Raw genomic sequence first — 18,117 nt, 5'->3', positions numbered from 1 at the left:
TTCACAAAGTGGGCACTCAGCAAAATGAGGATATCCTTCAGCCGGCAGCGGGTGAGTGGAGAATATTCGAAATGAATATTCAATAAAAAAACATATCTGTTGGAACTCGCTGGATAACAGGAGAGTTGGCGATTTCTGTCCTTTTTTGTCACTTAAGGACCCAATGATAACCCGGGACTGTGTGACAATGAATGCTGCTCCAGCTAACAGCAATCGCTGTTGTCATTGGCTGAAGAAGCCGTTTGTGTTCTAAATAAACGTGGTATTTTGTGGGAGAAAAGTGTCTTTGGTGAAAGCGATGTGAAATGAAAATAAAAGGCACAGATAGCGTGGATAAGCCGGGCTGTAAAATTGCAAGCCTGGGAGTCTAGTGGTTAGGATTCGGTGCTTATAAATGTCATGCGAATTATTAAAATAAATGTGCATTACTTCCTGATTGAAAACTGAAAACGCATATCAGCTCCGCTTGAATCAGTGGAATTTTGCATCAGAGCTGGAAATGTCACCCGTGCAACAGGTCGCGACCAAATGCAGAGGTGAAGATAGGGAATGAGAGAAGGGCTGTGATAGGCTGCAAATCACTAACTGTAGGAATGGTGGTGCAAGGAAAAATGTAGGGGTAATAGAGGAGATTTCACTGTTTACACCGACACAAATATCCCCTAGATCTGGTTCTGAATTTCGTGCCAAATGGCAAAAACATTTTCCCTGAATTTGCTCAGCCCCATGACGTCAAAGGAGCTGAACACAAGGGAAGAAGGTGGATTTTGCTGGAATGGGTTGTAAGATGACAGAATGGCTGTGAAGGCAGCAGCAGTGGGGATGAAAATGAAACAATTATAGAAAGGTACAGCACAGAAACAGGCCATTCGGCCCATCGTGCTGCTTTGAAAGAGCAGTTGTGATTGGTTGATCAGGAGTGATATTTGTCCCAGTTTGAGCAACAGGAAGAAAAATCTGTCCCATTCCCACCCACATTTTGCCCTCATCCCTTTAGTCCGTTTCTCTCTCAGGCCTTGTAACCTATCACAGTCTTTCCCTTTTGTCCTTTCACTCACCTCCCTCCGCCTCTGGATTTGTTTTCCACCTGTTACATCTCTGACTTTTCCAGCTCTGATGAAAGATCATCCAGCTGGAAGATTAAATCTGTTTCTCACTCCACAGAGGCTGCCAGACCTGGTTTCATTTAATCAGGGATTTCTGTTCATTGAGACAGTTCACACGGCCGTAAGGAAACGGTTTTGTCCGGGAATTGAACTTAGACTGCGGCAGTAAACGCGCCACATCCTCAGCTCGAAACACTCTGACTTCCAGTGACGTTTTCACTCATAAACCAGCAACTCTGTTTTACACAAAGTGGGATGGAGAAAGTCTCAGTTTGAGCGGTGACACTGCCGGAGCAATGGAGAGCTGGGGATCACCCATGGAAGCTGCAAAGTTTTCAGGAATAATGGCGCCCAGCGTGGGGCTCGAACACACGGCCCGGAAATTATGAGTTTCATCCTCTAGCGATGGAGCTCGCCGGGCATGCAAGTACAATCTTTCATATTCCAAAATACAGGAATAGAAATCCTGATTTCCACTTGGTGTCTCAGCCTGTTCTGAGTTTAACTCATGTGAATAAAGCTTGTGATGATAATAAGGTGTCCACCGCCTTGGGGAACTGAACCACATTGACACACACAGGAACACACACAGACATAGACACCGAGAGTGACAGAGGCCTCAGGAGAGACAAACACCCGGGAAGCAAGGATGTCACCGACTTGGCCAATTACTGTTCCTTTTCAGGCTGCAAGTTTAGTGAATGTTTATACATGAACCGAAATGAAGAAACGCGGAAGTGAAGCAGGCAAAGCACACGGGAGTGTTTGGAAGGGTTTTATTCAATCTAAACAGCAATTAATTCAGGAGGCAACTAAAGAAAGATTTATAGTCAACCAGACTCGAACGTGCGTCAGAAGACACCAACAGATTATAAAATCATTACCACTTGGCCCCGACTACATACCTTAGAACAATTCTAATGTTAGTCATATTACATACCAGAACGGTTATAGCAGAGAAAAGAGTGCATTCGTCTCTACATATTCCCCAGAAATTTACATTGACTCTCCTCGTTCTTCCTATCAAAGTGAAGATCTTATTACGTCACTTACTTCGAGCCCATTCTGAGCTGATGTGACTGAAAGGGCAACACATACGGAAGACTGGAGTCTAAACCCAATCCCCTTAGACCCCCGGCTCTCTGGAAGAGCAATTGAATTAATTTCATAATCCCACAATTTTCCCCACAGCAATTTATATCGATTTTGTCCCTCCTCGTCCTTCCTGTTAAAATGAAACACCGCACAAACACCCCTACGATACAATTTGAGCTGGCACTTGTTCGACCTGTTGTTCAAACTGCTCATGTGCAACTTTCAGTTTCCAAAACCCACCAACCTCATCACTGCGGCTCCTGTGAAACTGACAAGGGAACACACGCAGACATTTATCACTGAAAGTAACTGACACACATCAAATTCTAAACACTTCTATGCTGCAACTGTTTCTGCTCCTGTCCCTGCCTCGCCTCTAGCTCCCTCTGCCCGTCAAGTTCCCAGGTCAATTAATTCTTGATGCAGTCACAGTTAGTTCACGAACTCAATCTTTCCCTGGAAAGCAGGGGCAGGGAATTTAAGAAACGAGGCTTTCAGAAGGGATGGATTTACAGGATCTCATTTTCCTGATTGTTCCAGATACTGGTTACAGGAATGTGCACAGTATCAATTATCCACAGTCAAACTCTCCTTCCAGTGTTGTGCACCCTGTTAAGCCTGTTCATATTTTCACACTGGTTTTCAATGTGAAGAAAGCGGAGCTGGCATGTTGTTCAGTAGATTTACTGCAAGAAGGTACACAACAGAATCATGATAAAAGTGCCTATTTTGAAAGGGATGCTCCATCTCCACATCATTATGTTCATCCAGAAGCCCTGTAAAAAGTACAAGAAAGATTTACTGGAGTGATGCCAGAACTGAAAAGTTATAACATTCAAGAACGATTGAACAGGTTAAACAGATTTTCTCTAGAAAACATGGTGAGTGATGACTTAATCGAAGCTGTTAATATTAGAAAAGGGTTTTGAAGATGTTTCTACTTGCGGATAGTCAAGAATCAACATAACTTAGACACCAATAAATCCAATGTCCATTTCAGATACAACGCCTTTGACCAGAGATAAAGGCTGAATATGATAGAAATACTCGGCATGTCTGGGAATTTCTGTGGATTGAGAGTCAGAGTTATGTTTTCAGGTCTGTGCACTGACTCAGTACAATCCTGCTGAACAGTCACAGGCCTGAAATTAAAAAATATGTCTCTCTCCACTGACGCTACCAGAACTGTTTCAAATTCCAAAATGTTCTATTTCTATTTCGGATTTACAGCATCACTTTTCTCTTTTCCTTGGATGAGAATGTAGAACACATTTCCAGAAGGATTTGAGATCGAATTCTGAGCTGCACACTCCTGGGTAAAGTCATACTGTGAAAATATCATTCACCAGCTGAAACAAAAATAAAAATAGCTGGAAAAACTATCCTCACCCCCTTTCCGATCCCCCTCTTTCCAATAATTTATACACATTTTTCTTTTCCCACCTATTTCCATTATTTTTAAATTTATTTCCATCCATTGTTTTATCACTACCTTTTAGCCTATTTCGATCCCTTCCCCCCACCCTACCCCCATTAGGGCTATCTGTACCTTGCTCATCCTCATTTCTACCCTTAATGTCATCATTAGCACATCTCTGAGCTAATATCACCATCGTCAACACCTCTTTGTCCTTTTGCCTCTGACATCTTTTGGCAATCTCACCTATCACTGGCCCTCTATCCAGCTCTACCTGTCCCACCACCCCTCCCACTTAAGGTATCTTATATTTCACCTCTTTTCTATTTTTCCTTAGTTCTGATGAAGAGTCATTCGGACTTGAAAAGTTAACTGTATTCCTCTCCGCAGATGTTGTCAGACCTGCTGAGTTTTTCCAGGTATTTTTGTTTTTATTGTGAATTTCTATCCTGGACTGACAGGGATGGATTTTGGAAATTCCTTTTACAGGGGGTTAGAAGAGGAGAATTTACACACAGCAAACTCAAACCAAGAGAAATGTTTGTCTCTTCTCAATTTCTATCCTAGGCTGACAGTGATGGATTTTTAAAATAATCTTTTTATAGAATGTAAAACGGGAAGGATTTGCAGACGGGAAACTGAAACCAAACATCACATCAAGATCTGACAGTGTCACTCGATTCATCAGGATCTGAATATTATCGGCCTCTGAATGTAAGCATTGAGTTCCAACCCACTCAATCACTCACTGTGTATTTTTTTTTCCTTCACACCCCCCCACCACCTGTAGATCTTGCTTTAAATTTTAAATCTGTGTCTAATCCTTTTATGATCAACTAATATCTTTATCTACCTTATCTCAACCTATCATAAAGTTAGACAGCTCCAGAAAATCTCCCCTCAACCTACTTTGCTCAAAGGAGAACAACACCAGTTTCTCCAAACTAACCTGACAACTAAAATCCCCCATCCCTCGACCAATTCTGGTCATGCTCCTCTGCACCCTCTCAAGGACCCTCACATCCTTCATAATGTGTGGTGATCATTGGTTTGCACAGACCCAGATGTTCTGTGTTCGTGTCTGTGACGTCATCACACATAGACAATTACACAGTGACGTCACCCGACCCCCTGGGTATTTCCTGAACTGGGAGATTTTTCTCTGACTCCAGTGCTTCTGATATCTTTCCATCTGCGCGATCCAGCAGGAGATTTTAAATTTAGAAACTATATTATTTCAGAGTTGAGTATTTTTGACTATTCATCTCAGTTTAGAGCTTTTAGTTAAAAACAAAAAGCTAAAAGCTACTGCGGATGCTGGAAATCCAAAACAAAAACAGAATTACCTGGAAAAACTCAGCAGGTCTGGCAGCATCGGCGGAGAAGAAATCAGTTAACGTTTCGAGCCTTCATGGCCCTTCGGCAGAACTGAAGCATAGTTAAAAGAAGGGAGAAATATAAATTGGTTTAAGGTGGGTTGGGTGGGGGGTGGGGTGGGGGGAGAGAGAGACATTGAGGGTGTGGTGATTGTGGAGATGAGCAGATAATCAAAAGATGTCACAGACAAAAGGGTCAAAGAGGTGTTGAAGGTGGTGATATTTGTCTGAGAAAAGTGCTAATTAAGAATGGAAGACAGGATATTCAAAGTACAGCTCTAGTGGGGGTGGGGTGGAAAGACTAACAAGGTTTTAGTTTTAGATTTAAAAATAATGGAAATAGGTGGGGAAAGAAGAATCTATATAAATTATTGAAAAAAAAGCCGGGGGGGTGGGAAAGAAACGGGGTGGGGATGGGGGGAGGGGGAGTTTAAGATCTAAAGTTGTTTAAGTTCTGCCGAAGGGCCATGAAGGCTCGAAACGTTAACTGATTTCTTCTCCACCGATGCTGCCAGACCTGCTGAGTTTTTCCAGGTAATTCTGTTTTTGTTTTAGAGCTTTTAGTGTTGTGCTCTGTTATCTGTGAGAGGTTTCATGGCTCTGGGGCTGGTCTGATTCCTTTACTGTGGATCTGAATCCATGTCCATCTATTGATCTGTTTCATCCTCTGCCCTCACTGATCACCTCTCTACCATTATCTAACTTTCTCTGTCTCTAATTACGAGTGTATTTTTACTATGTTTAGGATTTTACAGTTCCTTCTGCCAACTGTGTCTAAATGAGGTTTCCACTGCTGCCCATCCCCTGACCATGTGCTGCTGGCTCACCAGCTTTACCTTCCCACAGTATCTTTCAGGAATTGTTTTTCCTGCGCTATAGTCCAATTCTCTTCCACTTTAGTGCCTATATTGACCATCAGATTCTGCCCACTCTGAAATTGTAATTCATTAATTCTATTGTGTAACGGAACGTACCAAGGTGTTTCACAGGAGTGTTAGAAAGCAACATTTGACACTGAGCCACATGAAGAGATATCAGGGCAGATGGACAAAAGTTTACTGAAAGAGGAAGGTTTATTGATTACCTTGTGGCCTTGGCAGCTGTTGGGGGAGACACCAAAGGTGGAGCAGTTAAAATCAGGAATGCTGAGCAGGTCGGAATTAGAGAAGTGTAGATATCTCGGAGGGTTGTGAGGCTGGAGGAGATTACAGAGGTAGGGAGCGAGAGACCATGGAGGGATTTGAATACGAGGATGAGGAATTTAAAATTGAGGTTCTTCTTAACCCAGAGGCTTTGTAAGTCGGTGAATACATGGGTGATAGGTGAACAAGACTTGCTATGAGTAAGCAGAGTTTTGGATTACAGGGAGGCTAAATATGGGAGGCCGGCCGGGAGTGTGTTAGGATAGTTACGTCTAGAGGGAACAAAGGAATGGATGACTGATTGAGCAAGTACATATAGGGATATGTGGATAGTGTGGGAAAAAGACTTTGATTGGATTGAATGGTAGAACAGGCTCGACGGGCTGAAGGGCCTACTCCTGCTCCTATGTCTCTTCGAATGTCTGGTTCAGCCTCAGACAGTTGTCAGGGAGAGGGATGGAGCTGGTGGTCAGGGAGTGGAGTTTGTTGTGGGGACTGACGACAATGGCTTCAGTCTTTCCAATATTGAAATGGAGGAAATTTCTGTTGATCCAGACAAGCCAGGATGCTGTGTGACTAGGAGGTGATCTTGGAGGTGATGGTGTTCACATACATCTGCTATCGTGGCCCTTCTAGGTGGTGCAGGTTGAGGTTTCTGGAGACTTTGTCAAAGTTCTTGTGTGGTAGGTATCCCTTCACCCGCTGCCTCTCCCACCTCTGTCTCCCTCACCTCCCTTGTAGGCCAGAGTCTTGTGTAGGCCCAGAACGGGTGGCAGGTTCCCTTCCCTGAAGGACATTAGTGAACCAGTTGGGTTTTTATGACAATCCAGCAGTTTTCATGGTCACTTTTTCCTCATGCCGGCCCCACAAATTCCCAGATTCATTCAGCTCAATTTCACAACCTGCCTCTGAGTTTTTGTGGGTTCTCTCTCACTCCCTTTTTTCTGTTTTAAATGAATTTCACAGGGTATTAGAAGAGGAGGATTTGCAGTTGAGAAACTGAAACCAAACATCACATCAGGATCTGACAGAGTCGCCTAATTTATTGTAACCTAAATATCATCGGATATTGAACATGGAAGGAAAAGGCACCATTCACAATGGGGGGAAACCATGGAAATGTGGGGATTGTGGGAAGAGATTCAGATACCCATCTGAGCTGGAAACTCATCGGCGCACTCACACTGGGGAGAGGCCATTCCTCTGCTCCCAGTGTGGGAAGGGATTCAGGCAGTCATCCAGTCTGAAGACCCACCAGCAAGTTCACACTGATAAGAGGCCTTTTAAATGTTCAGACTGTGGGGAGTGCTGGAAAGATTCTGAGGAACTGCTGCGTCATCAAGGTGTTAACACTGATGAGAAACCGTTCAGGTGCTCTCACTGTGGGACTGGGTTCAGATGTTCATCTCATCTCACACGACACCAGCGAACTCACACTGGGGAGTTAGGGTTAGGGTTAGGGTTCATCTGCTCTAAGTGTGGAAAGGGATTCACTCAGTCATCCCATCTGCTGACACACCAGCGAGTTCACACTGGGGAGAGGCCATTCACCTGTTCCGGGTGTGGGAAAGGATTCACTCGCTTATACCATTTACAGAGACACCAGCAAGTTCACAAGTAACTACAGTGGTTGGATATTGTTGTGAAATCACATCCAGGACTGAACCATGTTCATTGGGGTCTATTTCCACTGATGTTAATAAACTCCAGGTCAGTTATAGGGAGTAATATTTTGGATAAATGTCAAATAAATCAGCTTTGTGTTAAACTCACCGTGTGTCAAGTGTTTTCAATCTCTCAAACACAAGTTAGTTCCTTTTGAAGGGCTCTTCCTCACCCCCATCTCCTCCATCCTCACCTCCAACAACAAGTGTGAGGAGCTCATGGGGCAGAAAATTACGCTCGGTGGGCAAGTGTCCCGACGTCATCGCACAGTCCCACAATATTTCACCAACAATTAAGAAGCCAGTAAGGCCACTAAGAAGTTAATTAAATTCAAATTTACGCTGCCCATCGAACCTAATGGTTGGCGGGCGGGAGAAAAGGCCAAGCGGCCTTTACCTTTTTCAGGAAACCTCATCCACAGGCGGGACGAGGTCACCTGAAGCAAATCAAATTTTACACTTGAATTAAAAGCATGAAACAAAAACAGAAAATGCTGGAAAAACATAGCAGGACTGACAGGATCTCTGCAGAGACAAACAGAGTTTTGGTTCTTTGCAAAAGTATTTTGCAGTATTGTGCTTTTATATTATTTAATTCACTGCCACTTCTCTTCCAGGAATGCCTACTTTGAAGAAGTACTGCCCTGCAGTATTTTGCTTTTATATTATTAATAAAAAACATGTGACCGAGTGACATGAGGGGACATGTTTCATAACATGTATAAAAATCTTTTATATATATATAAATATATATAAAATCTTCTATATATATTTTTTCAAGTCATTCCATCTCCCTGAGACAGCTCTCTGCCTCAGGGAGATTATGTAGCTCGGTCTCACGTGCATGCACAAAGGTCACACTCGCTCAACTCGCACTCCTCCCCCCGCCCGCACAGGCAGCGCTGAGCACTGCTGCTCACGTTTCACACAGCGCAGGCCTTAATTCGTCCCCAGCATGAAATTGCCTCCTGGGCCTGATTGCAGGCAGCGGGCAGCTTCCCGACTGCCCCACTCGCCCCCACCGAGCCCGCACGCCAAGGGCAAAATTCTGCCCATGGAGCTTCTTTGTCACTAAGATTGGGACAATCCAATCAGCTGCCTCTGCTGCTTCCCTCCCTTCCACTAACCCACCAGGACAAAATGTCTCTCAAGTTCCCCCTTGTCTGAGCCCTGAACCCACATCTTTCTCCAGTTTCTCTCCCATCTCCCCATATGCCCTCTCACTGCTCATCTTGTCCATGAGACCCACTTTCTGCTGTACTGACCCCACTCTTACTGAACTACTGATCATCCAACTTCTCCAAGTTAGCTGATATTATTCACAGTTTTGTCGCTCTCTCCCCTGGTACTGTCCCTCTCACCTTTAAATCCACCATCCTGACCCATCCTAAAAAAAGGATCTCTCTTTGGCCCCTCCTATTTCTCATCTACATGCTCCCACTAGGTGACATCACCCAAAAGCACCGTGTTAGTTTTCACATGTACACTGACACACCCAGCTCTACCTCACCACCATCCCTCTCCATTCCTCCACTGTTAGTAAATTATCAAACTGCTTTTGCCACACCCAGTACTGGATGAGCAGGAATTTCCTTAAATTGAAAATTGAAGACAAAAGCCATTGTCTTCAATCACCACTACAAATTCCATCCTGTAACAACTGAGACCATCCCTATGCCTTATCATTGGGATACATTGTCCTATGTTTATCAAGCCAGGAATCTTTCTTCTAAAACAAGGGAGAGAGAGAGAGCTATTCTTGTAATGTTCAATACATTTCTGAAGATTTTATAGGGTGATATAAGACAGTGATTTCTCACAGATCTCCCCACCTTGAGAAGGGAATATCCTTTCTGACTTCTCACAACTGATTTCTGACTAACCTCACTATTTCTAAGCTCCGAGCTTGTTTTCCTAATTTCTTGATGACAAACCATAGATAACACACTAAAGCTACTGGAATGATTAAAATCAGCCACACAAACATTTGAGCTGCCACCAAGAATAAATGTTAAAACTTTTCCACTAAAATGTGATGACTATCAACTTATATTCATGCTCCCCATCTGCTGATCATCTCACACAATTCTAAATTATAGACATGTTGTAATTACATCTGGTTCAAACAAAAGTTCATGCACGGACTTTAAAGAATCTCCAGCTCTGTTCACCTGCATCCACTTCGTGCATATTTTCTAAATCCAGATTCAATTTCCTTCTTCAAATTAATTTGAGTCACTTTCATATGTTCAATGTATTTCTTTCCTGAATGTTTGAGAGACACTTTTTCTATGGAATATGTGTTGCTGTATTGATAATTTAAAATGTTGTTTCATTCTGCTGGCCACAATAATCACTCATGTTCTGTTTTTTTTTATTCATTCATGGGATATGGGCTTCGCTGGCTGGGCCAGCATTTGTTGCCCATCCCTAGTTGCGCTTGAGAAGGTGGTAATGAGCTGTCTTCTTGAACCACTGCAGACCGTGTGGGGTAGGTACACCCACAGTGCTGCTAGGAAGGGACTTCCAGGATTTTGACCCAACGACAGTGAAGGAATGGCAATATATTTCCATATCAGGATGGTGAGCGACTTGGAGGGGAACTCCCAGGTGGTGGTGTGCCCATCTATCTGCTGCCCTTGCCCTTCTAGGTGGTAGTGATCATGGGTTTGGATGGTGCTGTCGAAGGAGCCTTGGTAAATTCCTGCAGTGCCCGTCATCAAACCCCATCTCCTCTCATCTATTTTCCAGCACTTGGCCTGTAGCCCTGTAAGCTGTGGTGTTTCAAGTGTTTGTCTAAATACTTCTTAAATGTTGTGAGGGTTCCTGCCTCTATCACCCCGTCAGGCACTGAGTTCCACATTTCATCTGGACCTGGGGATTTATCCATTTTAAAGGCCACCATTAGAGACTGAGTCTCAGTTAAACATTGTCCGAATCTGGGGAAGGGAGGGGGAGATTCTGTTAGCAAATGGATTGAAAAATAAGAAAGGCCAAGTCCCAGCTCGTACCATTCGCACCTTATGATAACATAGTTATGGGATAATCTTGAGGATGGACAGAGTTGTATAAGAGGCATTTCATTGAAGGTTCACTCGGTTGATTCCTGGGATGAAAGTGTTGTCTTTTTAAAAAATTCATTCACGGGATGTAAGCTTTGCTGGCAGGTTCCAGATAGCCCCCACCCTCTGGGTGAAAAGAAAATCCTCAGCTCCCATCTGAACCTTCTGCCCCTTACCTTAAATCTATGTCCCCTGAGTATTGACCCCACCACTAAAGAGAAAAATGACTTCCTATCCATCCTATCTATGCCCCTCATAATTGTGTACACCTCTATCAGGTACCCCCTCAGCCTTCTCTGCTCTGAGGAAAACAACCCCAGCCTATCTAGTCTCTCTTCATAGCTGAAACTCTCCAGCCCTGGCAACATCCTGAGTGAATCTCCTCTGCACCCTCTCCAGTGCAATCACATCCTTCCTATTGTGTGGCAAACAGAACTGCACATAGTACTGCAAATGTGGCCTAACTAATTCTTCATACTGCTCCATCATAATGTCCCTGCTCTTGCATTCAATGCCTCGACTAATATGTCGACAATGTTTGACACAAAGCTGATTTATTTAACCTTTATCCAGAATATTAAACTCCAGCCCAGTTACAGGGATTGTTAACATCAGCAGAAACAAACCCCAACTACCGGAAAGAGCATGGTTCAGTCCTGGATGTGATTAACAGCAGTAATAACAACAGAATCCAACCCTGGGAGTCACATGTGAATACACTGGTGTGTCTGCAGGGTGGATGAATGACTGAATCCCTTCCCACACACGGAGCAGGTGAACAGTCTCTCTCCAGTGGGAACTCGCTGGTGTTTCAGCTGGAGGGATGGGTGAATGAATCCCTTCCCACACATGGAGCAGGTCAATGGCCTTTCTCCAGTGTGAACTGGCTGGTGTGTCAGCAGATCCATTTTGCTTTTATAGCTTTTCACACAGTCGGCACATTTAAAAGGTCTCTTTTCAGAGCGAACACGTTGATGTGAAGTGAGCTGGGTTAGTTTAGTGAATCTCTTCCGGCACTTGCAGCAGTTGAATGGTTTCTGCCCAGTGTGAACTTGCTGGTGTGTCAGCAGAATCTTTCTGCTTTTATAGCACTGTTCACAGTCAGAACGTTTAAAAGGTTTCTTGTCAGAGTAAACAAGTTGATGTGAAGTGAGGGTACTGATCTGAGTGAATCCCTTCCCACAGTCAGTGCAGGTGAACGGCCTCTCTCCAGTGTGAAATCGTTGGTGTATCAGCAGATTCCTTTTGCTTTTAAAGCTCTTCTCATGTTCGCAACACTTAAAAAGTCTCATGTCTGAAGTGTTTGAGGTGAAGTGAGGTGGGTTAGGAGAGTGAATCCCTTCCCACACTTGGAGCAGATGAAAGGCCTCTCCCCAGTGTGAGTGCGCTGATGAGTTTCCTGCTCAGATGGGGAACTGAATCCCTCCCCACAGTCCCCACATTTCCACGGATTCTCCATGGTGTTGGTGTCTCCATGTTTCTCCATGTTGGACGATCAGTTGAATCCCTGTCCACACACACAACACTTGCACAGTTTCTCCCCATTGTGCATGGTGAGATTTTTTTTCAGACGGTGTAACAGGTTAAAGCTCTTTCCACTGGAGCACTCTTACTCGGGTGTGTCTGTGTCTCAGTGCTTTCCCAGTCACACTGATGTTTGAAATTTTTTCCCATAGACAGAACAGACAAATATTTCTCCTTCCACAGTCAAAGATCAATGATAGCCAGGTCCAACATCAGGAATTAAAGACCAGTCAGCCTGACGTCGGTAGTGTGTAAAATTCTAGAGTCCATTATCAAAGATTTAATAACTGAGCACTTGGTAAACAGTGGCAATATGGGACAGAGTCAGCATGGATTTACGAAAGGGAAATCATGCTTGACAAATCGACTGGAATTTTTCGAGGATGTAACTAGTAGAGTTGATGAGGGGGAGCCAGTGGATGTGGTTTATTTGGACTTTCAGAAGGCCTTCAACAGTGTCCCACATAAGAGAATAGCATGTACAATTAAAGCGCTTGGGATTGGGGGTTGTGTATTTATATGGATAGAAAACTGGTTGGCAGGCAGGAAACAAAGAGTAGGAATAAACAGGTTTTTTTTCCAAATGGCAGGCAGTGACTAGTAGGATACCGCAGGGATCAGTGCTGGGACCACAACTATTCACAATATATGTTAATGATTTAGATGAGGGAACTGTATGTAATATCTCCAAATTTGCAGATGACACAAAGCTGGGTGGAAGGGTGAGCCGTGAGGAGGTTGCAGAGATGGTTCAGTGTGATTTGGACAATCTGAGTGAGTGTGCAAATGCATGGCAGGTGCAGTATAATGTGGATAAATGTGAGGTTATCCAATTTGGTAGCAAAGACAGGAAGGCACCTGAATGGCTGTAAATTGAGAGAGGGGAATGTGCAACAAGACCTGGGTGTCCTCGTCCTCTTGGCTAAGATCAAGTGTTGCAGGAGCGACACCATGGTCCTGCCATGGCAAGGTCGGGATGGAAGGGCGAAAACCAATCGCAATCCGAATTCATACCGTGGGTTACCTATCACCGTCCGAGTCACGGTGAACCACAGCGACGAAGGAGGATCACCTATGGATCGGGGCTTCTTCACCAGGAGGATCCTGTTGAAGGCGTGCGGCTTCCAAGCTACGGAGATCTTCACCCTGCACGACTCCCGCAAAGGTGGTTATTTTGACGTCACGTTCAAGCAAGTGGCAGACTGCGTCCGGCTCCTGAGGGTGTTCGAGGAGAAGAGAGACCTGCCGGAGATGAAGATCCTGACGGCGGAGCCGCACTTTTCTCTGCCGTTGCAACGGGAACGTGAGGTGATGGTGCATGTGTACAACCCCTTCGTCCCTGTCGCCGACGTGGTCACCTTCCTCACCAGGTACTTCGATAAGGTGGGGAGCGGCACTGAGATTCGAGACGACTTGGGGATCTGGACAGGCAAACGCCTGTTTAAGGTCACGCTAAAGACCGATGGTAAGGGAGCCATTTTCCACCCTCCTTCCAGTTTCGCAATCGGGGGAAACCGTGGCTACCTGGTCTACGCTGGGCAACCCAAGCATTGCCGCTCATGCGGCAAGGCTGGTCATGTGGCGGCCAACTGCAGCGCCTCCCTCTGCAAGATCTGCAAACAGGAAGGGCACCAGACAAAAGACTGCAAACAGGCCAAGTGCTGCAACCTGTGTGGCGAGGCAAGTCACCTCTACAGGACCTGCCCCAAACGCTGCCGTACTTACGCACAGGCAGCCAAAGCCGATCACGGGGAAGCAGAAGAAATGTTCCGTGTCACTCCAACCACCAAGGCCCCCAGGGAGCTCAACGGGACAAAGGAGGACACAGAGAGAGACAAGGTGGAGAAAGAGATTGAGGCAACAGAGAGCCAATCAACAGCACTACCCCCTGAACCTTCCAGTCCTCAGGACAGCGAATCAATGGAGGAGGAGGCAGCAGTGGAAAAGCAGCAGGGGGAGTGGCGGACGGTGAAGAACAAGAAAAGTAAGAGGGAGCGAAGAAGAAGCAAAGGCGTTTCCCAGAGAAGCGGCAAGAGGCGTCTCCCATCCGACACGGATGACAAGGGCAGCAGCTCTTCGGATGAGGAAGTGCCAGAGCGGCACCGACAGAAGAGGCGGCAAAGCTCCAGGGCGTTGGAGGACGAGACACCCGAGCTCCAGAAAATTGGAGACAACAAGGAGACCAGCGCACCCCAACTTGGCCTGCAACCTGAGGAGGCCAGTGCACCACAGCCCCTGGAATCTGGGAGCAGTGAGGCAATCATCGCACCCCAGCTCCAGGAAGCCGGGAACAGCAACCCCCCAGAGGGGGTGAGTTTTGGAGAAGCTTCTCCAGCAAAGGTCATCTCAAAATCCGCTCACTACGTGAACCTCCAGATGCCACCGGAGCAGAACACGGCCAAGGAGATCTACCTCAGCCCATCCAAAGTGAAGGAATTTGAGCTCACTACGGGTATGAAGGAGCAGACTAAAGGTCTGGGACTCTCAGAAACAGTGGGTTTGGTAGGAGAATAAATGCTTTAATATGGGTTTAAAGATTGTATCCATAAATGTGCGTAGCATTAAATCTACTACGCGATGTGTTGCGACCTTGGACTACCTAGCCAAGGTCAAAGCTGACCTGTTGTTTCTGCAGGAGTGTGCGATACCGCACCTCAGCTCCTACAGGCAATGGTCACGATGGTGGTCCCACGGGCCATCGATCTGGTCGGGCGGAAACGACTCTCGTTCCTCCGGCCTGGGTATTCTGCTGCGGGGAGGCAACTTCACCGTCTCCGAGGTCAAGGAGGTGGTGGGCGGGCGACTCCTGGTAGCAGACGTAATGTACAAGAACGCTCCACTCCGGTTAATTAACGTGTACGGCCCGGCACAAGGGGCTGAGCGGCTGGAGGTTTTTCAGCAGCTCCCACTGCTGCTGGCGACCTCCAGGCCGGTCATTCTGGGCGGGGACTTCAACTGCATCATCGATGCGGCTGGACGATCCGGCAGGGCCGGAAGCAGATTGGACGCTACGTCCAGATCCCTGATGGAAACAGTTAAGGATGCCAAGCTGCACGACGTCTTCAGCAACCCTGCAGACGGAGCGCAGCGTAGATACACCTGGTCGCGGCCAGACGGGTCCATTCGTTCCAGGATAGACTTCCTGTTTGTGTCCCGTGCATTCACAGTCAGATCCACCGACGTCAAGCCGGTGTTCTTCTCTGACCACTGCCTCCTACTGGCGGACTGCCACTTGGAGGAAGACCTGAGGGTGGGCAGGGGGGCATGGAAGCTAAATGTGCAACTGCTGACCCCAGAGAACATTGAGGAGCTCAAGAGGGATTACAAAGGTTGGAGAACCGTGAAACCCCTCTTTGAGTCCCTGACACACTGGTGGGAAGTGATCAAGGGAAGCATCAAGAGGTTTTTCATCCTCAAAGGCACCCAGAAAGCTAGAAAGGAACAGAGGGAAATGTCCCGACTCCAGGAAAAGATGCAGAATCTGCTCCGGCTGCGGTCGATGGGGGTCGATGTCAAGGAGGAGCTCCAAGAGGTGAAGGGCCAGCAAGCCTCGCACTTTGCCTCGGAGGCCTCCAAGATCATCTTCCGTTCCAGAGTCCGCTCCGTGGAGCAGGATGAGACGTGCTCACGTTTCTTCTTCCAAAAGGTACACAGAGAGCGCTCTGTGATCAGCAGCCTGAAGGAAGAAGACGGCTCAGTAAAGTCATCACGGTCCGACATTCTGAGGATCAGCAAATCCTTTTATGCCGGACTGTATGACGTGAAGCCCACGGACAGCACGGCCTCCCAGTCCTTCCTGTCCTCTATCACGGAGGTCCTAGACCACAGTACGCGGGAGAGCCTAGACAAACCGCTAACTCCTGACGAACTGACTAAGGCCCTCGAGTCCTTCGAGAAGAGTAAAACCCCCGGAAGCGACGGCCTGCCGGCGGAGTTGTATTCGGCTCTGTGGGACTTGATCGGCCCAGACCTGCTAGAAGTGTACGAGAGTATGCTCCTGGCCGGCAGCATGTCAGAATCCATGAGGAAAGGCATCATCACCCTCATCTACAAGCACAAGGGGGAAAGGGAGGAAATTAGAAATTGGCGACCCATTTCACTGTTGAATATGGACTATAAGATTCTGTCCAAGGTCATCGCCAACCGGGTCAAATCCGCTCTGGAATTGGTGATTCACCCTGACCAGACCTGCTCTGTGCCAGGCAGGAAGATCTCTGACAGCCTGGCGCTGCTCAGGGATACGATTGCCTATGTACAGGACAGGGGTGTGGATACCTGCCTCATCAGCTTGGATCAGGAGAAGGCCTTTGACAGAATATCGCACACCTACATGGGGGATGTGCTCTCCAAAATGGGCTTTGGGGAGGGAATTCGAAATTGGATCCAACTGCTCTACACTAACATCAGTAGCGCAGTCTCAATCAATGGGTGGGAAACACATAGCTTTCCGATTAAATCTGGAGTCAGGCAGGGCTGCCCTCTCTCGCCTGTCCTTTTTGTGTGCTGCATAGAACCCTTTGCCGAGTCCATCAGGAAGGATCCGGGCATAAGAGGAGTGACGATCCCAGGCAGTGGAGGCACTCAGGTAAAAGCCTCCCTGTACATGGACGACGTCGCCGTCTTCTGCTCGGATCCGCTGTCGGTGCGCAGACTGATGCACGTCTGCGACCAGTTCGAACTGGCCTCGGGAGCCAAGGTAAATCGTGGGAAGAGCGAGGCCATGTTCTTTGGGAACTGGGCTGACCGATCCTTTGTCCCCTTCACTGTCAGGGCTGACGGCCTGAAGGTGCTGGGGATATGGTTCGGAGGGACCGGGGCATGCGTTAGAAACTGGAAGGAGCGAGTGGCTATGGTGAAAAGGAAACTGGGCATGTGGGAGCGACGCTCCCTCTCCATTGCGGGTAAGAACCTGGTCATCAGGTGTGAGGTACTCTCGCTGTTGCTGTACGTGGCGCAGGTCTGGCCCATTCCACACTCCTGCGCGATGGCGATCACTCGAGCCATCTTCCGCTTTATCTGGAGGTCGAAAATGGATCGTGTCTGCAGGGACGCGATGTACAAGCCTCTAGATAAAGGGGGAAAAAACGTGCCCAACATCGCCCTCATACTGATGGCCACCTTTGTGTGCGGCTGCATCAAGCGGTGCGTAGACCCTCAGTACGCAAACACCAAGTGTCACTACGTGCTGAGGTTCTACCTGTCCCCGGTGTTGCGAAGGATGGGTCTGGCCACGCTGCCGCGGAACGCTCCAAGTAGTTGGACCGTGCCGTACCACCTGTCCCTGGTGGAAAAATTTATGCAGAAAAACACCTTTGACCACAAGTCCATCAGGCAGTGGTCAGCACGTAACGTCCTAGAGGCCCTGAGGGATAAGGAGAGGGTGGACCCTGTGGGATGGTTCCCCGAGCAGACTGTCAAAGTCATTTGGCAGAATGCCTCATCGCCAGAACTTTCCAACAAGCACCAAGACGTAGCTTGGCTGGTGGTGAGAAAGGCCCTCCCCGTCAGATCCTTCCTACACGCCAGGAGTCTCACCCCCTCTGCACGATGCCCTCGAGGTGGCTGTGGTGGGGAAGAGACCGTTGTTCACCTCCTTGTGGATTGTGCCTTTGCAAAGAAAGTCTGGAGAGAGATGCAGTGGTTGCTGTCGAGGTTCATCCCGAGCAGTTCTGTGACACAGGACTCTGTGCTCTACGGGCTGTTCCCAGGGACACACACCGAGACAAACATC

General features: G+C 47.1%; 1 protein-coding gene and 1 long non-coding RNA gene across 2 annotated transcripts in view; one reads left to right on the top strand and one right to left on the bottom strand.

The window, feature by feature from the left end:
• The window catches only part of LOC144697569 (uncharacterized), a 721,063-nt gene that overhangs the window by 226,470 nt on the left and 476,476 nt on the right, over positions 1 to 18,117 (bottom strand). The window lies entirely within an intron of this gene.
• The window catches only part of LOC144697492 (uncharacterized), a 756,645-nt gene that overhangs the window by 270,451 nt on the left and 468,077 nt on the right, over positions 1 to 18,117 (top strand). The gene's annotated exons all lie outside the window — the stretch shown is intronic.

This window comes from Cetorhinus maximus, chromosome 23 (genome assembly GCF_964194155.1).
Source record: "Cetorhinus maximus chromosome 23, sCetMax3.hap1.1, whole genome shotgun sequence".
Taxonomy (NCBI): Eukaryota; Metazoa; Chordata; class Chondrichthyes; order Lamniformes; family Cetorhinidae; genus Cetorhinus; species Cetorhinus maximus.
This window is presented reverse-complemented; position numbering and strand designations above follow the sequence as displayed.